This window comes from Eptesicus fuscus, chromosome 9, assembly GCF_027574615.1.
Source record: "Eptesicus fuscus isolate TK198812 chromosome 9, DD_ASM_mEF_20220401, whole genome shotgun sequence".
NCBI classification, from domain to species: Eukaryota; Metazoa; Chordata; class Mammalia; order Chiroptera; family Vespertilionidae; genus Eptesicus; species Eptesicus fuscus.
This window is the reverse complement of record NC_072481.1, coordinates 20,577,575-20,599,725: the sequence shown is the minus strand read 5'-3', so window position 1 is coordinate 20,599,725 and position 22,151 is coordinate 20,577,575. Positions and strand designations below refer to the sequence as shown.

Below are 22,151 nucleotides of genomic sequence, written 5' to 3'. Positions count from 1 at the left end.
TTATTTGGAACTGCAGAAGGAACACTGTCCTCATGTGGCAGCTCTGTGTTTAGAGTCATCAGGGCAATTGTTGATGAGCTCCTCCCACAGAAGGCCCCTTCCAGGTGCCCAGGCTGGAGGTGGTGCCCCCAGCAGAGAACAGACAAATACAAAGACTAGGTATCAGGGGGTGAGGGCAAGACAAGGTCACCCTCAGGTCACACAGATCTCTTGGGTAAGATTGCTATAGAGCAAGTCATTGCATCGTATGGTGTCCCTTAGATAACGACTTTGGGAACAAATCTCTGAGCTTCACCCTAGGAGATAATTTGCTTCCTATTTAGCTGGTCTGCATTCTTCTACTAGATGAGAAATGCTTCGTTTTCTACTGTCTTCCCTTTTGCCCTGGCTCTGAGGAAAGTCCCCTTGTGTTCGGTTGCTATGCTTTCCTCTGCCAGGGTTTCTTAATAAAATTCTTACCCCACCTCACCCAATTGCATTTGTTTTATGTTTGGTGTTTTTGTGCTTTGACATGTGTTGGAAAGTGCCTTGAGTCTATTTTGGAAAACACAGCGTAAAGAAAGGTCTAATTATGTAGTGCAGGAGGGCAGGCTGCAGAGAAAGGGGCAGCTTCGTGGAGGAGGTGGGGTCAGGGTGGCTCCATGTGGAGGAGGGGGCAGTACAGGCAGAGGGCACTCCCCCAGGGAAGGCACAGAGGCCAGTGGCACTCAGGCTGCTTTAACCTAGTGAGCCCCAGAGTTCTTAGGAAATCGCTGACTGTTGGGAAATAGTATCCTTCAAAACAAGCATAGGGACAAGAGAAGGTTTTCAGCTCGGGAGTAATGGCAAGAACCCAGAAGAGCAGGACACAAGGGTATGTGCACACAGAGTTGATGGCCCACCTTAAGCCCTGCCTGGGCCATCCTTCCCTCCCAAACACAACGCAGGGGTGCTGTGACCACGAACGGGGTGATCCTTTGCTGTGAGACTGAAGAGGAATCCCTCCGTGCTGACAGCTGTATTCAGTCATGTGCCTAGTGATTAGGCATGAGTTCTGGGTGATAGATGACCTGGGGTTAGGTCTTGGCGCTAGTGCTCCCCGTGTGCCTTGGGGAGACGCTTAACCTCTAAGCCTCAACTCATCTGTAAAATAAGGATCATAGCACCCACCTGTGGGTGGCTGAGTGAGTATGAATTAAAAAACAACTGCCCAGTAATCCTTTTTGTCTCCTTTCCCATGGCCATTTGCGAAGGAAAAAAGGACCTTACTGTGGCTACCAGGTATTTCAGAATGTGTAACTTCACCCATTCCTATTCCCCAATGCCATCTCCACCCCCCTAGGAACAGTGCACTAAGCCATTTTGCTTTGCTTTTTGCTGGGGTGCTTGCTGAAACCCCACATGGTGCTAGCGCTACCTGCACTTGCACCATAGACCCCTCCAGTGGCTGCAAACAGGAGCCGCCCCCACTTGAAGCCAAAATGGGAGGCGGTGCACAAATGGGATAAATCTGTGTGCTTCAGTTGCCTGGGATACCAGGGAGGTGCTGGGCTGGCCTGACAGTCTTTGGTGAAAATTTGACGGTTCATCTTTGAAAATTGCCCCATGGTAACGGAATGGGAGCAGTACCTCTCCGTTAGTGTGGTTGTCACGATAAGAAGTTCACATACATCAAGGGCTTTAGAACAGGGATGGCCCGTGGTGAGCAGTACGTGGTCCCTAGTCAGCAGCTCGGGCTCAGCAATTCCACTTTGTTAATGTATCCTAAGGAAATGACTAAGTATATGCAGCATTTTTTATTACAGGGCAAGAATTGGAAACAACCTAAATTTCCCATAATGGGAGAGATGGGCTATGATTCATTCACAGGATGGAATGAAATAAATCATTTCAAGACAGAAGAATTTCACAATTAACTATTGAGTGAATAAACAGGTTATAAAATAGAGAATGGGCCCATTTTTTAAAGTAAACTTTTTATTTTGGAATAATTTTAAGTTTACAAAAAGTACTAAAGATAGTACAGAGAGTTTCTGTATACAATTCCCCTAGCCTGAGGATGATACTGAGGGCGCAGAGCTAGGAGATGAGCAGAAATGGAGTCCTGATCAAACGATGCCTAACTGCCAGGCTCCACCACACTTTAAAGTTGCGTGACCAACCAATGTCCTTTATGGTTAAGCCAGTTTTCTGTTATTTGCAACCAAAACCGTCCTGATTCAGACTATCTAGTTAAATGATTTTGTTTACCAGGAGATGATTTATTCACTTAAATATTGATTAGGCCCCTGCTACCTACCAAGCACTATGCTAGGTGTCAGGGATTTATCAGTGAACAGTATTGATGTGGTCCTATCCTCCTCAAATTAATAGTCTGGTGGAAAGAATCAGGGATAAAATACCTGCTTTGGGCCTGGCCATGGCCAGCATGGCTCAGTGGTTGAGTGTGGACCTATGAAGCCCAGGTTGTGGGCTCGATCCCCAGTGGGGAGCGTGCAGGAGGCAGCCAATCAATGATCATTTCTCATCAATGTTTCTATCTCTCCCTTCCTCTCTGAAATCAATAAATAAATACCTGTTTTGGGACTGGCTCTGATGTATTTAATCTGCTCAGCATCCATCCCCCTCTTTTGGATATCAGAACCCTACTTTCCTTTGGACACCATCTGAAGGGCTGGCCAATTGATGTAGGCCTGGCCAATTAGCATATTCCATGCCCCTCGCCACGGGGACTCATTCAGTGATGGGCAGGAGTCAGCCCTAGACCACAAACCTCAGAAATAGGTGCTGCAGGGTAAAGTCTAGACTCCGCCCTGCCACACGTCACCCTGTCCTGGTTCGTCTCCCCCTCGTGGTTTACACTCTGGCAGAGCAACCACATAGAGGCCCCTGAAATCAGCACCACCCTGTTTCTCCTCCCTGTGACTCTCCTCTTCGTGCCCACCTGGTAACCTCCAGTTCATCCCCTGGAAGCCTGATTGGGCCCACACCCCACCTTTTTATGTGTAACTACATGGGCTCATCCTACTTCCCCAAGTGCCTGGGACTCCTTCAAAGACAAAGAATAGGTCTCAGTTTCCTCCACACCCTCTCCCTGACCCCTGGTGCCTAGCAGAGGGATTGACTCCGAGCTGTATCTCTAGATGAATGGATGGATGGATGATGGATTATGGATGATGGATGGATGGTGGATGGAAGTCCTTCACTTCGTCAGCAAACATCAGGCTTTTCTGCCTCTCGCATACTAGGGCTGAGCAAGACACAGTGGGTGCAGGAAGTGCAGGGTGCAGTCCAGACAGACTCCCATGCTAACAGGTAATCGCCGTGCTGGGTGATACGATAAGACTGCAGGTGAGAGCAGCTATTTTGAGTGCAGCTACTTTGGGGAAAGCTTGCAGGAGTCACCATCCAAACTGGGCCTTGAAAGTAGAGCAGGGAATTGCCAGGTGGTAAAAGAAGAACCGGTGGTCCGTGAGGTCCGAAAGGTTGGCAACCGCTGCTCTAGCTTGTACAAGGCAGGGAGGCATGAAAAGCACAGCGTGGTCCAGGGACAGCCAGTGCTTGTTACGGCTGGAGCATGGGAGGAATGGGAGGGGCTGCGCGATGAGGCTGGGCAGCAGGCAGGGCCAAGGAGGGGCAGACTTTACCCACATGCCAAGGTTGTGGACACGCGTCAGGGCCAGCGATTGAAACCTTGCAAACAGGGAAGAAATCATGTGGATAGTTTGCATTTTAATGTTGAGGAGAGGTGGGATAGAGAGGCCAGGGCAGAGGCTACTCTATTAGTGCTTGGATTTGGGCCACTTAATAGTAATAACAATAGTTAACACTTATTCAGTGATCACTCTTGTACATATTAACTGATATAATTCTCCCAGGACCCTATTTTAAATATTCTAAAACTGAGACATAAAAAAGTACCTTGTTCTACTTAGTAAGTGGCGGAGTCAGGATTTGCACCCTGGCTGGCCCATTTCAGGGCCTGTGCTTGGAGTTACTGTGCTGTACGTGTTCTCATCACCATCATGGTAATAAGGATGATGTTATGCTCATGAACGTGTGGGCGCATATTCCATGCCGGGCTCTGCTCTGTGCACTTCAGACTGTTACCAGGTTTAATCGGGTTCTAATCAGGTTGGCAAGGATGCTGTCCAGCTGGAAGGCCAGCCCAGAGCCCAGAGTCCAGTGAAGACGCCGCTCCAGGCCTTGCTGTGTCTGAGCCACCAGAGAGGTGGTCTGGCCACCTCCCCAAAGCGCTCACAGTGACCTTTGGCAGTGGCAGCCGGAGCCTCGTGCTACAGTTGGCTGAGAGCCCGGCCAGAAGGACTGAGCCAGTGTGGAGTGAGCAGCTGCAGGGCCTGCGCCCCCAGGGCCTCCAGCTACCCTGGCTTAATGCAGGGGCACTGTGCAAGGCTACTACATCCCAGAGCTGGGGACCCCGCATCGACCCCTGAGGTTTGGGCCCAGCTTGGTCACTGCTGTGCTATGGAATCTTGGGCAAATCCCCACCCCTTCATGGGCCTCAATTTCCTGGAAGGTGAGTGGACAAGATTGACCTTGTCCTTGATCTTCCTTCTGCATAGTGCCTATGAGAGGTGGGCACGGTGTGTACCACAATCTCTGCTGCCAGGAGAACTGGGCCCCAGGCTATTCAGGACTCTCCTGGGTGCCAGGCCAGGTGCTGTACGCTGGGACCCTGGGTAGAGGCTGAGCTGATCCCTGCCTTCAAGTAGTTCCCAGCCAGTCGTGGGGTTGGAGAGCAGACAGGATAATGAATCACAGCGCAGTGGTGGGTACTGCACTGCACAGAGAGGATACCCAAGAGGGCATTGTGGGCTCCAAGGAGAGGATCTTTGGGTTCCGAGGAGTCTTTGGACACTATGGACCTGGGGAGGTGGTTCTAACCACAGGTTGCTGGTCAGAAAGATGGGAACAGTTGAAGTGTTTGAATATATTGGGGTTCCTATGTTGTATCTATGGAGTTTCTTCAGTCCATTTCATTCCCAGGGTGCTCACCCCTTGATTATCTTACGCATTCCACATTGGCCCGCAGAGCTAAAGAGACTGACAATGGAGAAATGAGGAGAGCTGCCCCAAACCCCCCAGAACATCTGGAATCAGACCTGACCCTCTCCTGTGACCTCCATCTGCCCTTACGCCGCCCTCTGTCAGGCTGGGGTCTACCTTCCCCCAACCCAGCCTGGCCTGGCTTTTTCAGCCCCTGCTGAGCTACAGGCCTTAGAAGCTAAAGAACCAAGCCCCACTCCCCACCTGAGCTCTCCTTTCTGTAGAAACCCTGTGCGGGGAGAGGGGGATGAACTAGGGGCTTTAACCCTGGCTCTGCTCCTTCCCTGTGTTGCTGTGCGTTTAAGTCAGATCATGGATCTGAAAGTGCTTCATAAACTGAAAATGTTGAACCAGCACCAAGAAGGGGAAACCACCCCTCCTGTGGACAGAGACGAGTGCTCCGGAGTCAGGCCTTCAAGGGGCTCATAGTCTGGGAATACAGACGCGCAGACCCACATCCCCAACGTGGCAGGGATAACGTGACAGCCAAGGAATATGCCAGGTACTGTGAGGGCACAGACTACTCCTCAGGGAGTCGGGGAAGGCCCTCAGAGGAGGACACCTTGGAGATGGGCCCTGAGGGATGTGTGACAGTTTACCAAGCAGACATGCATTTCAAAGAAGGGAGCAGCTGGTGTGAGGCACGGGGGCTGGGAAGGAGTGGGGTCCCGCCAGAGCACCTGTAAGTGACCGGGAAAACAGTCTTGGCAAGGCAGGCCCCGCCAGGGCAGAGGAGAGCATTGAAATACTTGCAAAGATTTCCAGTTCTTTTCAGTAAATAATGGGAATTCTAACGCAAGGAAGTGGGCCTTGTGCAAGAAATTATTATTTCCGTTTTTGACAAATTTCAAGACAGAGGCCCAGAGTGAGCAAGCAAACTGCCCAAAGCCTCTGTATTAGTGAGGAAAACAGAACTAATAGGATGAAGATATTTTATATATATAGACCCACACATTTATATAAATTATATCTCCTAACATATTTGTATATACACTTATATTTATATTTTCTATATTGATATTTAATATTCTAGCTGTAAGAGATTTACTATAAAGAATTGGCTACATGATTATGAAGACCAGTAAGTCCCAAGATCTGCAGGGTGACTGGGCAAGCTGGAAACCAGGAGAGCCAATGGTTTAGTTCTGGTCCAAGTCCAAAGCTATCTGGGAACACTGTGAACCAGTTAAATCCTATATAATAACCTATATAATAAAAGGGTAATAAGCAAATCAACCGAAGGGCGGAATGACCGGTCGCTATGACGTGCACTGACCACCAGGGGGCAGATGCTCAATGCAGGAGCTGCCCCCTGGTGGTCAGTGCACTCCCACAGGGGGAGTGCCGCTCAGCCACAAGCTGGGGCTGACGGCTGGCCAGTGCAGCAGCGGTGACATCCCCAGAGGGCTCCTGGACTGCTAAAGGGCACAGCCCGGCTGAGGGACACCCCTCCCTCCCCCCTGCTGCCCCCCCCCCCCCCGCCGCAAGTGCGTGAATGTCGTGCACCAGGCCTCTAGTTGGCCTATAAAATTAACTACCATAGCCTCACAGCTAACAAACCACAGATCAGGGTTCGAACCCTCTCTCTGCTACAGCAGCCACCAGGCAGAGATCCAGGGCTCTCCTTTCTCGGCCTGGATCCCAGCTCCCTTCCCAGCTGGAAAACAGCAGCCAGTCCCCGGCCAGGTTAGACTGTGGCCAGTCAGGAAGCCCAGCAGGGCTTGGGGAAGGAGCTACCCAGCAGCCTCTCTGTTTTAGACAAGGCTTTGCAAAGGGCTTTACACCCCTCTTGGGAGGAGAGGTGAGGGCCAGGGAGTTGGAGCTTGCCCGGCAGAAGCATAGCGGGAACGGGCTTCCCCATGGGCACTCCGCCAGTCCGGTTCTCTTCAATTGTTTCTAGGTCTTCCTAGAATAGAGGCCTAACATGTAAAGGAACTGAATAGGCAAGTCCAGGGGTGTGGTTACGGGCCCTTTCCTCCCCTGCCCGGAGCCTGCCAGGAGTAAAGATTGACCCATCCCTGTGCCTGCAGTGCCAGAGCAGTGCCTGGAACAGAGAAGGTGTGTGACTGTTCAGTAATGTCCCACGTGTCCCACAAGGTCCTGAGGTCCATGGGAGAGGCTCGGAGGATGATGCTCAGAGGACAGAACTTCACGATGGGGCTAGTTCAAATGGGGGTGGTGAGGAAAAGGAGCGGAGGACCATCGTCTTCCAGGCCTCAGCGCCTGGGTACACGGGAGATCTCTTTCTCCGGTTTTGAGCAGTTGGAAGAGGAGCAGATGTGGAGGGAGATGGACCATGAACACAGGAGTGTAGGTCTGGAGGAGGAAAAACACAAGGCTGGTCTGAGGAAGGTTGTGGGTGTGTCCTGAAGAATTACATGTGAGTGGTGGAGGGTTTGCATGGGAGCTGAGGGTGGTCCTTGATCCCCTTTGGGCCGTGGAGCAGGTCTTGAAGCAGACCCCCAGGGAGATGATTCCAAAGGTCACGCCCAGCCAGCCCCCTGGGAACACCACACCCCAGATTCCTCAGCGAGCTGGGGGAGATGAAGCCAGGCTGTGCCCACATCCATGCCCACTTCTTCCTCGTCACCCCATTTAAGCTCGGCAACCATGAGAGTGAGGAGGAGTGAAACGCCCCTTGGGCAGATGGAGGAACGAAGGCCCGGGGAGCTGAAGTGGCTTGCCCAGCGTCACAGCTGGGAAACGGAATCTCAGGCGGGGAGCCCAGGCCTCTCCTACTTTACAGAAAAGAAATGAGAGGCCCAAAAGGAATGTCCCCATGATGCCAACGAGGAAGTGCAAACAGGAAGGTTGGGTCTTCTCCAAGCCGTTCAGTGAATAACGATCAAGTCTTCCAGCTGTCCTGGGTGTTGATTCATCTGGCCACCGGACTGGTTCTTTTCACCAACCCCAGAGTTCACAAAATACTCGCCTTGGCCACGGTGTCTTGCATTCAAGGCCATGCCACTGCAGCGCCAGATGCTGCTTCACTCTCACTGGGTACTGAGATCCAGGGAGGGAAACCACCTCCATGGCACACAGCAAGGCAGGCGCCAACTCCCAGGCTTTTCCCGGGCTGCCCCTCCGAGCAGCACAGTGAGGACTCGATTGGTGAGACCAGCCTCTGGGGAACTCTCTGGGGAGAGGGGGGTTCTGTGGCCCAGAGACGGCGAGTGGCTGGCTTGAGGCTCCACAAGCTAAGACCGGTTGCCGCCCTATCGAGGCCCTTGGTGAACACCAGGTGCTTTCTGAGGGCGATGGTGGATGGGCAGCCACAGCACCTGCCCCACCTCCCACCCTGAGAACACACCAGCAGCCAGGGGCTTTCCACCAGATCCCCGAGAAGTTGCTCCATCATTCTGTCTCACCACAACCATTTCCTTCTCTAAAACGCCCTTCCCCGAAGGCCCTGAGATCAGCCGGGCTCTCAGCACAGAGGGTCCGGACTGGACTAGTTTCGCCAGGCTCAGGAATGTCCCAGGAGGTCCCTTTACCTCTGCCACAGCCCCAAGCTGAGGGGGTGGGGGTGGGGAGGCGGGCAGGAGGAAGGGCTGGGCCTGAACTGTGGGCTGGGGAAGGAAGAGTAGCTATTCCCAACGCTGCTGCCAAGCAGTTTACCTACAACGGCTCGCTGGGCCCTCCCAGCCTCCCTGTGTGGGGGACAGTTCTTGTCAGCCCTCATCTCACAGGGAAGGAGGCTAACAGCCTCTCCGTAGGTGGGCTCAGTGGTGTCAAGTATCAGGTTTTTTGTTCTTGTTTTGCTTTGGGAGATTTTTTTTTTTTTTTTTTTTTTTGAGGCTGCCTGGAAGGAGTTATGACTTGCAATCGTGCCTAAGAGAGAAGGGTCCCTGGGATGGGGACACTGAGGGAAGGAGACCTGTCTCAGTGAAGGTCACCCAGCAAGAGAAATAACTGGCTGGGTTCAGACCCGGGGGCGAAGCATCTCCAGGCTCGCACCCTGACCCCCGGCTGCCGCCTCCCATCCCTAAGGCCTCAGTTTCTCTTCTATGAAGCGGGGGGGGGGGGGGGGGGGGGGGTTCCAGAGCTCCCGCCTCGGGTGGGGCTGCAGGCCGTGGGAGTTGCGTTTCCGAGAATTGGTTTGGCCTGTGTGGGTGCCTACATTTCGGCCCCTTCAGCCCCGCCCCTGACCCGCCCCCAGCACCCAACCGGGGGCCCGGAGAGGCTTCGCCCCCAGCAGAGGCCGTCGTGAGGGGCGGGGCCTCTCCCTGGCAGGAGCCCTGTCGGCTCCCTGACTGGGCCCACCTTGGGAGATGGAGGGTTGGCTCCTCCAAGGAGAGACAGAGTTGGGTTGGTGAGCTACACCTGCTACTACTGACTCATTCACACATTCATCCACTCACTCATTCAAACTCCTCCATGTTTAGTCATCTGTTCTCTCAACACGTTCTTATCCAGCACCTTACAAAGCTCTCACTCAACACTTCCTGACAGCCACAGTGGGTGCCCCCTACTGCTGGACCCTGGGACACAGATATGAGCAAGGTGGACAGGGTCTCTGCTCTGAAGGACTTGAAGAGTGTAGGGGGCACAGCAGTGTGTGTCTGATGCTATAACGGAGGTATGGACTTGAGACAGCAGCAGGACAGCCAGAGCTTGAGTGGGGGAGCAGCCGGGGAAGGCTATAGAGGGAGTGACCTCTGACCTGGGTCAGTAAGGGAGCACCAGTCGGCCAGGTGAAGAGTTAATTATAGCAACAACCCCAATAGGAGTTCTTGGCAGGCTCTGCCTGTGTGCTTTATGTCCATTAATTTTCATCTTGACCACAATCCTGAGATGGATTTGGATGGAAGGATATTATCACCCTTATTTTACAGATGAGGAGACCGAGGCTCCAAGAGGTTAAATAAATTGTCCAGAGTGATACAATCAATAAACAAGGAAGCTGGAATTTGAACTTGGTCTGTCTATCTCCGAATCTAGTGCTAAATTTAGACCTAGATTGAAATGTAAAAGTACAGTCTGTGAACTGTAAAGGCCTGGAGGCTATACCCAACATGTTAGCAATAGCAGCCTCTGGGAGATGACTTTACATTGTTATATGCTGATATACATTTGAATTCTGTATGAAACAAGATATATCTATATATGTTAGAATTCACAATTATCCCTATGGTACATTAACTTTGCTTTCTCCAACTCTTTTTCTTCCCCCCTGGAAATGGAAATTGCTTGAGTGGGAGGTGTGTGTTTTTTCCTGATTACAAAAATATGGGATCATTTTTTGAAAATCAGTCCATTTAAAAATGACTGTTATTAGTGATTTTTCCCGTTGTGTTTTCCTAACTCACTTCATGCATAACCTTTGTAATTCGAACGTAAATGTTATTTTTAAGAACTGAATTACACACATCAAGGACTGGATGACCTGATCAACCAGAGCTCAGGCAGTTCCCAAGAAAAAGGCCTGGGGGTTTTGGTTGACTTCAGACCAGAGTGAGTCAGCTGGGTGAAGTAGCTGCCAAGAAGCAGACAAGTAGAGACCAGAGTCCCAGATGAGAGAAGGAAGTCTTCCCTGGACTTCAGGCTAGTCAGATCTCATCTGAGGCTCAGGCCTACTGGTGAGCTGCCCTGAGGCTGGGGAGAGACCTAAGCACAGCTGCGGGTCCTTGCAGAAGAGATATCTTGGGGGGGGGGGGGGGGGGTGGTCCCAGTGCATGCACAGTTGGCATGCAGGTATGGGCAGGGTTTGACCAGGGGGCGTGACCTGCCTGGAGAAATAGTGGAGCAAGAGAGGTGGAAAGTCCACCTCATTAAAGGGCAGCTGTGTGGGTAACAGACTGCATCAGGAGACCTCCCTAATAGGGACAGTGTTTGTAGGATATGATGGGGGGAGAGATACATACCCAACTCAACATCTCAAAGGGAATGTGCTAGAAGTATCAGTAGTAAACAATGAGAAACATTTGTTGAGTGCTTATTGTGTGCCAGATTCTTAAAGCCTAGCATATTATGTGTTATATACTTATATTAATTAGGTTAAATATTTTACATAATATGTGGTATGTTATACAATATAAGTATGGTATGCTATATATACTGTGTGTGTGTGTGTGTGTGTGTGTGTGTGTGTGTGTGTGTGTATCTCTAGCTTATGGTGGTTGTGATAAATAAGTAATGCACATTGTGGTTCTCACAGGTTGGTTATATATGTGGTGCGAGGCATAAGGAACCTGAATATGTATCAGTGGCTTTCAAACTTGAGCTACTCTGGAGGGCTCCTTGCAAGACAGATCGCTGAGCCCCACCTGAGGAGTCTCTGATGCAGGGGGTTAGGGGTCAGGCTAATTCACAGGTGATGTCAATGCAGCTGGTCTGGGGATCACACTTTGAGAACCACAGGGTACATAGTCTTATTTATTTGTCACAACCACCTTAAGATGGAGGTTCTGTCATTATCCCCATTTTACACATTAAAAACAAAAACAAAAACAAACCCCAAACACATCATCTGGGGCTCCGCACAGAGGTAAAACGACTGTTTACAGCTAGTACACGGTAGAGCCTAGGTTTGAATCCAGGTCTTTCTGACTCCAAAGTTCATGCATAACCAAAACAATCAGGTTTTATTTTCAATCAACTGATAAATAGAAATCAAGGTTTTTATATCTGGTAACAAACTTGCAAACTGTTTCAAGATATAAAATAAGAACAACAAAATGGTCCCTGGAAGAGGTTGGGGCAGGAATGATTCCAGGGCAGAGAAACAGCAATGTCCTGGAGGAGGAGGGGGCAATGATTCAGCCCCCCACCCCCAGGCCCACCCCCACCCCGTGTTGTGAGGCGCTTTGAGTTACCTTATGCCCAGTATTTCTCAGCTCGTGCAGCTTCAGGATTCCGGGCTGTGGGCTCTCTGCTGGGGCAGTAGTGCTTCCCCTTCTTAGGATACAGTTCAGCAAATGTGTATTGAATATCTAGCTTAAGAGAGCAAGATAGGCTGAATAACGGCCACCCAACGATACCAGGTCCTAATCCCCAGGACCCATGAATGCTACCTTATGTGGCAAAAGAGATTTCACAAACGTGATTACATTAAATACCTTACAATGGAGAGATCATCCTGGATTATCCAAAGGGCCTGATGTAATCACTAGAGTCCTTATAAGAGAGAAGGCAGCGTGTGAAGATAGAAACAGAGAGAGGGATGTGAAGAGGCTATGCTGCTGGCTTTGAGCATAAAGGAAAGGCCGCATGGCAAAGAATAAGCTGTAGAAGCTGAAAAGACAAGGAAACCAATTCTTCCCTAAAACTGCCAGAAGAAATGCAAGCAAGCCCTGTCAACGCCATGTTTTTATCTCCTCAAGATGCATTTGGGACTTCTGACTTCCAACTGTAAGATAATGAAGTTGTCTTGCTTCAGCCACTACATTTAGGATAGGCGTGTAACTGCCAAAACTAGAAAACTGCCTCTGGCCATCACAGTAGAGTGTGAGCAAATAAAATACATCCACACTCACACGGCTCCGGCCTTGTGCCTGCAGGGAGCAGATGCATACAGACCCACAGGTGGCTTCCGGCCTTGAAGAGGGAGAGCACCCGTAGCCACCTGCACCCACTGAGACCACTTGTGGCCTTATTTCCACAAGTAAGCAAATGTGATCGATTTCCTTATTTAACATTGGCTGAGTACCTGCTGTCAGCATGCCCAGCATGGTGCTGGGTGTGGGTACACACCGTTAAGCCCAACAGATCCTCATGGGGCTTCTGGGGAAGGGGGGCCAGAAGTTCAATACTCTTTCACGTTTACCGTTACAGTGAGGGTGTCTCTGTAGGGGGTTCAGTTCTAAAGCCAGCATTCAGGTGGAAAGGGCCTATCATTCAAAAGTACATTTGAAAGTCCTTAAGTTGCCTATAATGCACAACCACCCTTTTGCATGCTTAGGTCTGACAACTAGGCTAAAGGAAGTAACTCAGAGAAAGGCTGTCTTCAGTTACCTGGACATTGAAGCTGCTCTGCCTTGAAGGAAAAGACGGCGTCTCTAGGGATGAACTGATGTTGGGCAGAGAATTCGGAAATGCTCCTGGCGCTGCAGGGCTGACTCCAATCTGCTTTTCTACGAAGCCTCTATCATCTTAGCACCGTTAAAAGGTTAGTTTGGTTTTGTCAGGGCAATGCCAAAGTCTGGGGTCACATCTTTGGAGGTCAGTGGTTTCTATTTATCAAGGTCGGTGTGAGTTCAATGTGCCTGTGATGCAAGTCCACAGGGCAACTGTGGTCAGGGCTGCTGCGGAAAAGGGCTGAACCCATGAGGCTCTGCGTTGGAGGCCGTCCCAGAGGAAGTGATGGTGAACTGATACGGAGGCACAGGTGGGCATTAGCCAGGCAAGGCGACTATGGGGGAGGATGTGCTGGGCACACAAACCATCTCAGCGAGTATCTGGAGTTGAGGCCTCCTCTGTAGGCCCAAATGAGTGGCACTCACAGCCCCCTGCTGCCCAGAGGAACCCTGAGGCTCTTTGTCTTGACCCTGAGACCTGCAGGAGAGCCTTGTTTGTGAACCCTGTTCCACTTCCTAGTAAATGCTGGGGATTTCTTGCAACCGTTTCTTGTTTATGCACGGGACACTTTTTGTTTCCTGGAATAGCGTGGTGGGTTTGCGGGGAGTGGTCTTAGAGTCTAACAGTGACTTGCTGCGTGACTTCAGGCCACGCCCTTCTCTCTGGGCCTTGATGTATCCACCGGTAAAGTGGGCGGTTGGGCGGAGGTTGAGTGCTCCCAAGCTCTGACACAGTCCTGGGACTTGGGGAAAGAGCACCCTGTAGTGGTTTGAAGCCCCAGGCTCTGGCACTGAATTTGAGTCCTGACTCCACCATTTACTCATTTCACCTCTCTGAGGTTCCATTCCCTCCTTTATAAAACACCCTCTGGATTGTATGAGGATTCAATGAGATCACAGACCGAGCATTTGTTGCTGTGCCAACCCCTGCAAATGGCAACTACCAAGTAACTTTTTGTAAAGAATGGGAAATGGAATGCCTTATCTCTGCTGATTGCTGTGAAACGCATACCCTCGGGGTTTAGCATTAGTACAGCCTCAGAAGGTCCTCTGATGTGTTCGGGGAAACACCCAGAGCTGCGTAGCTTCATTTTGGCAGGAACTGAGGAAATTCCCCATAGGGATGAGACTGCTGGGAAGGCCACGGCTGCACTAACTTGTGGGCTAGTGGATTAGACTGAGCTGCTGAGAGTGGGCCTGGGATAGAGTCTGGGTGGTCTGAATTAGCTCAGGGTGGGAAAGAAAAAGTCCCTGCCCTCAGCTGGTAAGCAGGGCCAGGACGAGCTGGGGCAGGATGGAGAGGAGGACAAATGAGTCTTCCCTCACCCATGACTGGGCCCTGGGCTTCTGGCCCTGCCCCACCATCACTATGACTCTGACCATCTGGTTGGCATCTACTCATTCTGCAGCTTAGACAGTCTGGCTGCTTTTTATGCAAGGGATGGGAAATGAGTCCCAGAAAGGGCAGGGACTTGCCCAAGATCTCTCAGCAAATCAGAACCAGAATTGGGGGTCTCCAGACCTCAGATCCAAGAATCTCTGACATCAGTAGCTGTTGCCTGGCAACCGTGCCAGCCCCAGGTGTTTTCTATCTCCACATTTCCAGGGGAATCAGGCTACCCAGTGACAAGTGGCCGCAGACCTCAGAGGGAAAATGTCCCTGGCTTAGGGGCTGTAGGGAGGAGGAGTTCTGTTGAAGCACTGACCCAGGCAGGGCCTGACCCAGACAAGGCACAGTCAGTTCCCCTCTGGGTCTCAGAGTTCCTCCCAGGCTGCCCAGCCTCATCAATCTTTCTGGTTAGGGACAGACTCACATGATTCCTTCTCCAGGTGGCGCTAAGCGGTGGGCCATCATCATAGACAGCAAGAGGTGCTGGAGGAGAAATCCTGCCTGGGCCTTTCAGTTACCACTGAGAGGCACCTTAAGAGAACAATTTGGAGTCACACCTTGGCCTCAACCCTGGCTCAGCCACTCATTGGTAGGAGACCTTAGTCAAGTCATAGGCCTCGAAGGTGGGGAAACTTATAATGCCCTAACTGCAAAGAAGATAACTGCATCCATGACTGTCATTGCACATGAAACAGGGAAGGATTTCCAACTACTTGCAAAATCTTTAGACTCGCTACCCAAAGTGGCATTAGATAACTGCATAGCGCTAGACTACTTACTCACATCACAAGGAGGAGTTTGTGCTATGGCAGACAACTCTTGCTGCTTTTTTTTTTTTTTTTAATATATTTTATTGATTTTTCACAGAGAGGAAGGAAGAGGGATAGAGAGCTAGAAACATCGACGAGAGAGAGACATCGACCAGCTGCCTCCTGCACACCCCCCACCGGGGGATGTGCCCGCAACCAATGTACATGCCCTCGACCGGAATCGAACCCGGGACCTTCCAGTCCGCAGACCGACGCTCCATCCACTGAGCCAAACCGGCCTCGGCTCTTGCTGCTTTTATACAAAAACCACTGGCCAAATTAAAGAGAGCACTCGGAAAATAATGGAACATTCTAACTGGTTACAGACCTTCAGTCAACAGGGCATTGAGAACACCATGTGGGACTCTATTCAAAATATGCTTCCCAAACTGACCTGGTTCTTTCTGCTACTATGTCTCTTAACAGCAACCCTCCTCCTCCTGCTTTTTGGCCCATGCATACTTAACTATCTTGTTCACTTTGTCTCCGTCAAGATTCAGGCAACCCGACTTCAGATGGCCATGCAAGAATGCCGATCCCTTCCCTTGGCAGACGGCTCCAGCAAGCTCCTGGTTGTGCAGGGGAATTTGGTTTTGTCCTACCTAAACCTGTCCCGGACAGCCAGCAAGAGACTGAGACCCATAGGTCAATGCCCACTGGCAGCAGGAAGAAGTTACAGAAGCCAGACCATCGCCCTTCAACTTCCCAAAAGCTTTTGGGTCCCAGTGTCTTGAGGGGGGATGTTAGAATAGGTAGTTAGTTAGACATGAGCTGGGGCAGGCGAAAGAGAGAAAGGGCGTAGATTATCTTTGTGCATTCCTGTACGTCTATAGGGCCTAAGGTAAAATGTTTAAGCCAAAACAGATTTCCCCATACCTGGACTTAAGATCATCAGATCTCTGATTCACTCTCAGGATGTTGTTCAGCCTCATAGGTCACCAGTTCCAGTCGCCTAGCAGGTGCATGGGTGGTTAAGCAAGAGGGGCGAGCTGAAGGGACAGGAGCAGAGAAGTCCAGGAAGGCAAAGCCCACAAATACTGAGTTCTGTAACTGATCAGGGCACTCTCACTCTGAGGTGCTCACTCAGGCCCGTCTGAGGATATTTCCGGACTGCCAATAAACTCTTGCTTGCTTTGCTGCACCTTGTCTCTTGACAGAAATCTTTCCTTCAAGAAGACAATGGCTGAGGTCTCATCAGTAACAATACCACTTCTCAGCTGGCTACTCGGAACAAGTCCCCTCTCTGGCCTTACATTTTTCATTTGGAAAACGGGACACTGATCCTCACCTCACCTGTTTGTCTGCATAGTACTAGTATCGATGAGTGCCTGTATGTGAAGAGCTGGGGATATATAAGCACATGTAATTGGGAGGGCTTGGAATGTCCCAGAAGTTAAACATACAGAGACCTGGATTTAAATCCTGCCCCCATCTTTCTAGCTGTATGTCTCTGGGCAAGTAATGGAACCTCTCTGAGCCTTGATTTCTTTTCCTATAAAATGGATTCTTGGTTTCCTCAGCTGTGGAATAATACCTTGTCTCCTAAACTGGTTCCAGTTGTTAACTGAAATACGCACATCAAGGGCTAGGAAGAACCTAGGCTCAGAGCAAGCTCTCGGGAACGGTGGCTCTTGTTTCTAATCCTCGATGACCTCTCACTTCCTCGCCTCTCCCATGTGCTGTCTTGTCCAGACCCAGCTGTGCTCAGGACAAAGCCCCTTCGGAGACTGCTTCTAAATAGACCTTCTCCCACATCTGTGAGGCCTCAACTAATTGTTAAAATAGAGAATAATTTTATTTATATCTTTTACTCATTGTAAAAGTAATGTGCTCATGGTAAGAAAAAAATTAAACACAAAAGTAAAAAGATGAAAATAGAGATGAAACATTACTTCACCACCCAGAGATAATCACTGTTGAAAGTTGGGTGACTTTCCTTCCTGATTTCTCTTTATTGCATGTGTAACAGGATGTTAAATGCAAGTTTCCTTTGGTTTTTGGCTTTGGGGTGAAGGCAATGAATGCCAAGGACCACCCAAGCAGGGCCTGCTGAAGGATGGAGAAACCGGTTGGACCAGCATTAACCCATCACCCACCTCTGGTTATCATGGAGTGTGTGTGTGTGTGTGTGTGTGTGTGTGAGTGTGTGTGTGTGTGTGTGTGTGTGTGTGTGTGTGTGTGTGTCAGAGACAGAGAGAGGAGAGGCTGGCTGAGGGGGATCCTTTTGAAAATCCAAAAGAATCCCCCACTGCAACACCCCAGAGAGAAGGTGTGAGGATGTACCTCTTCCTCATTTTAGGGGAGGGGACTCTAAGGGAATTACTTGACTTTGAGATGTGCCTCAGGGCTCTGGACCAAGGGGAAAAGGGAAGTCTAAGGCAATGACCCACTTTCCTATCACTCACACTTTCCCCAGCAGAGAGCTGATCATACTGAATCGTAAATAACTATTGAGTTGTCTGCCTCCCTAACTGACCTCCACAATCTTTCAGATAGTCTGGGTCTTGTATCCCCTGCCCCTGCAGAAGGCCTAGCACTTACTCAATGCTTGGTAAATGTTCTGGTGAATGAAGGAAAGACTAATGAAGCCGTGGAATGGAAAACAGAAATAACAAGGGTGGGGGCTAAAATTCTTCTAAATTCTTCTTTCTTTCTTTCTTTCTTTCTTTCTTTCTTTCTTTCTTTCTTGTTTAAAGTAGTACATATGTCTTAAATTCTTCTAGCTGGACTATTAAGTTAACATGAGATATATTAGCAGGAAAAAAATGTCCAAAATTTATTATGGATGTACATGCCAGGGGAGGGGGCATAAGAATGAGACCCCAGGAGGCACTGGCAGTTGAGATTTATATGCCAATCTGGACAAGCAGAGGGAGGCAGGAGTCTGGGATTTCAAAGGGAAAGCAGGCAGTTTACAGATAGATGGGAAGAGCAAACATGTGACAAACAAATTCTTGCTGGGCCACCCAGAGACAACGGGACACAGGAGGAAACAGGTTTTGCTGGATTTCTCCTTGTCTGCCGACCAGTTTATTTTATGATGCTAAGGTGATGCTCCCTTTCTCTAAGCGGGTCTTTCTACCTGAATTACTTCAAGCAGTAAGGTGGGGTGGTGGGGGGGGGGGGTGGTCCAAAGTTCTTTCTGAGTCTTTTGTTTCTTAATAACCGGCTTTAAATCAATATCTATCCCAAAAGGCATATTTTGAGGTGACAAAACTTTGGTCCCCTTCACAGGATTTAGAACCACACAGACCTAAGTTCAAATCCTGCCCCTGCCACTTTCTACCTGTGTTCCCCTTGGGGAAGTCATGTCATCTCTCTAACCTCATTTTTCTCACTTGTCAAATGAAGATAACTTGGGGGTCTGTTCTACAGAGTTTTGAATGAAATGGCACATAGTAGGTGTTCCAGCAATCACGAATGAATGAAGACAGTAGTCTTGGAAACTCTGCAAACTGGCTGGGCCTCCTGAGAATTTCCTGTCTGAATTGATATGTTTCTGGAATTTCCAGATCCTGGCTTTCTACCCTGTTCCTTCTCCAGTCCCCATCACCACCAACACCCTCTCCTCTTTATAGCAGCAACAACAGCTGCCAGTGGTATGGCAATTTATAGAAAATCCATGGCCTGGTCTCATTGAAATCTCACAGTAATCATGTGAGATCTAGATTATAATCACCATTTCACAGATGAGGACTTTGAGGTCTGAAGATGATGAATTATTTGCCCGAGGGCACCAAGATCTGAGACCGGCACTGCTTTTGGCCTTCCTTAAAGGAATCGATTTAACATGAACTCAGCACCCACTGTGTGCCAGGCACTTAAAATTTGTGGTGTTAAACAAAAATCTTAAATTCCACGGTGGAAAGTCTTTTTAAAAGAAAAGGTTTATTAGGCCATTGCTAGCAAAGAAGACTGGTCTTGGAGCATGAAGGTCAAACTATGCGGCAAGGAAAGAAAACATGTCAGGATTCTGGAGTGCTGCAAGTTTTATAGATCAAGTAGCAGAGAGAAGGATGTAAGCCATTCTGAAAAGAATTTGTGTTGTCCGGCCGGCATGGCTCAGTGGTTAAGCATCTACCTATGAGCCAGGAGGTCATGGTTCGATCACCGGTCAGGTCAGGGCACAGGTTTTGGGCCGATCCCCAGTGGGGGGCCTACAGGAGGCAGCCGATTGATGATGTTTCTCTCTCTATCTTCTCCCTTCCTCTCTCTCTGAAAAGCAATAAAAACATATTTTTTTTTAAAAGAATTTGTGTTAGCTGTATACAAGGGGGATGGCTGCAGGTGAGGTGGGGTAGGTCTGTACAGCTCTCAGGTAAACAAAAAGCAGAGGCTCCTGGCTATTCTTTTTAGATAATCTGGGAAACAGCCACCTGGAAGTTAAGTTAATTCCAACATACACTGCAGTTGTTAGCCCATTAACCCCTTTTTGTCCCTTCCTTCCTCCCTCCAGCCTGTTGTAATTTAATTTAGGATGGCTCAGAATTTCCTCCTTGCCAGCTGCATGGCTCCTATCCCCTTATAGGTGAGTGGGGAGGAAGACAAGCACCTCAAAAACAATACCTGTGACTCTGCGTGGTAAGTGCCGTCTATAAACTCCAGACGAGATGGCAATTTCTTCTGCTTGGGGACAACCAGCTGGAGAGCCGGTCCATTCCACTGTTTTCTATCTCTGTGGTTTGGGCAAGTCACTTCACTTCTCTGGGCATTAATTTCTTCATCTGTAAAATGGGGGTTATAATAGCACCTCTCTCATATAACCACTGCAGGGATAACAGACGATGTATACATGTAGCACGGGGTCTGGCACAAGTAAGCACTTGGTGAATGATTTCTGTAACCTGGAGGTCAATCAGGGGCCCTCTGACCCCTTGAGATCATGGGATGAGCCCAAGCACCCATTCCAAAACCCTCTCCAAGATTATTACATATTCCTGGAAGGTTTTCTTTCTCCTGGTCCAGCTCCTGCTTCAGCCTGTACTGTCTTTGGCTAGCACTACACCAACACAAATGAAAAATTTGGCCCCTTCATCATTTTCACAAACACCCCAGTCAGTGCAGCTTCAGTGCGTAGAAGCAGACTTTTTTGAAGATCTCCAGGGATGGGAGACAGAAGAAGATAACATCATAGCTACAAAAAAACCTCAGAGTGAACTAAAAATACCCTGGTTCCCCATGCAGCCTCAGCTGGCTCTTCTGCTTCTCTCTACACTGTCCCCAGTCCCTCAGCCCTGGGCCAGCTCCTGTCTCCTGATAACCAACATCTACCTTTGTTTGGCTATTGTCTCCATAATCGCTTCCTAAGGAGCTTTCCAATTTCCACTACCCTCCCATTTTTAGTGTTGGCTTCCCTTCCTATCTCACCCTCCCTTTCCCCCCAGCGCGGCCAAGCACTACAGGTCCCCTCTCAGGCCTTCACGAAGCCCCCACAAGGATGGGGAAATGTTTGCTGTCATTTGTGGCAATTGATGCCGGTGGGTGTGCCACACTGGCTGGCTTCCTGAAGCCTCCCACATCTCCCTGCTCCCACCCCTGGCCCCTCACTCTCCACGCTTTTGTTCCTGCTCGTTTTCCAAACCCAGTCCTCTAGTTTCTGGTAGATTCTCCAGTCCTAAGTAGTTTAAAACATCCACATCAGAGTCCTCTTCCTTGTTGCCTCCACAACAGCTGTCTCTTAGCGCTTCAAGATGCACCTTCACCTTCAAGAGTTTTTTAGTTATTTTTTCAATGAAAGTCATTGTTAGGTCTGATCAAATAATTGAATTCATATCCTTTCCTCTGGGGACTGACCTTTAGACCACTTCACAACCAACCTTCCCTTTCGCTCAGACCACATTCCACTTGCTGAGACCGTTATCTTTCCCCTCAGGACCCGCCCAGGGGATTCTCCGCCCAGAAAAAGCCCACCTAGAATCCTTCAAAATCCCTGGCTCCCTGTCTCTGGGGGCTGGTGCCATTTTGGGGCTCAGCCCACCTGGTATTCAGATGACCCAATACATTTATAATCCCTTACCACTGTGGCCTCATGCGTTCCTCCTTCAGTGACCCTAACAGTCATTCTCTTTCCTAAGAGAGGGGCTCATGCACTGTGCATCTCTGACCTGCATCTGGCCCACAGGGATGTTTCAAAAATCAAATCAACATTTAAAAATGAAGAGATTACACATAACAATCTGGATGTGTGCCTTTTCTTGTAAACTCAAATATCTGGCATCACAGGACCCCCAAGGAGCATGTTGGCCTGAACGCAGAGTGGGGTCCCTGTCCTTTATGGCCCTGCCCACATGACCTTATTTATTTCTCCTGCTTGAGCCCCGTAAGCTTTCAGCTTTGTGACCTTTGCTAAGGAGGCACTTCAGTGCCAGTTTCCACGCTTCATCGCATTATTATAAGGAAGTTGGGTCTACGAATTTGCTAGGTCCACAAAGGTCACCCTAGGCAGAAGGTACAGCAAGTCACTTAAGTGTGCAAGTGATGTCTTTTCTTGAAAGGGTAAGGGATCCAGAAGGACTGGGCCTCTGGTGCAAAGGGCGGTGGGCTGGAAAGGGTTAAGCTGGGGTTTGATTATGAAACGTATCGATGCTCTCTTATAGGGCATTGGGAGCCAGTGTGCGGCTTAAAGCACGCCAACACAGCATGAGCCGTGCATATGAGAAAAGCAGCGGGGAAGCTCCTGGCGCGGGATAGATTGGAACCCTCCCATCCCCCGCCGTCCCCGCAGGGAGCCCAACGAGAGGCTAGGGCAGTGGTCCAGGAGGGCCAGGGATGCTGCCGCTGGACGCGTGGCATCGACCGTGGGAATGCATGGGACCACAGCAGGGATTCGGAGGCGGCCTCGCCTGAGAGTGGATATGCTTGAACTTTGACGCAAAATAGCGTGGGCGCTGC

The 22,151-nt window shown here is 49.8% G+C and overlaps 1 long non-coding RNA gene across 1 annotated transcript; it reads left to right on the top strand.

Moving 5' to 3' along the window:
* The first annotated feature begins 8,015 nt into the window (after nt 1–8,015).
* On the top strand, nt 8,016–16,393 carry LOC129150243 (uncharacterized). Its single transcript, XR_008556973.1, has 4 exons — nt 8,016–8,157; nt 12,947–13,153; nt 13,270–13,372; nt 15,755–16,393. It is a non-coding gene; the product is annotated as an uncharacterized LOC129150243 (long non-coding RNA).
* Nucleotides 16,394–22,151: the final 5,758 nt, after the last annotated feature.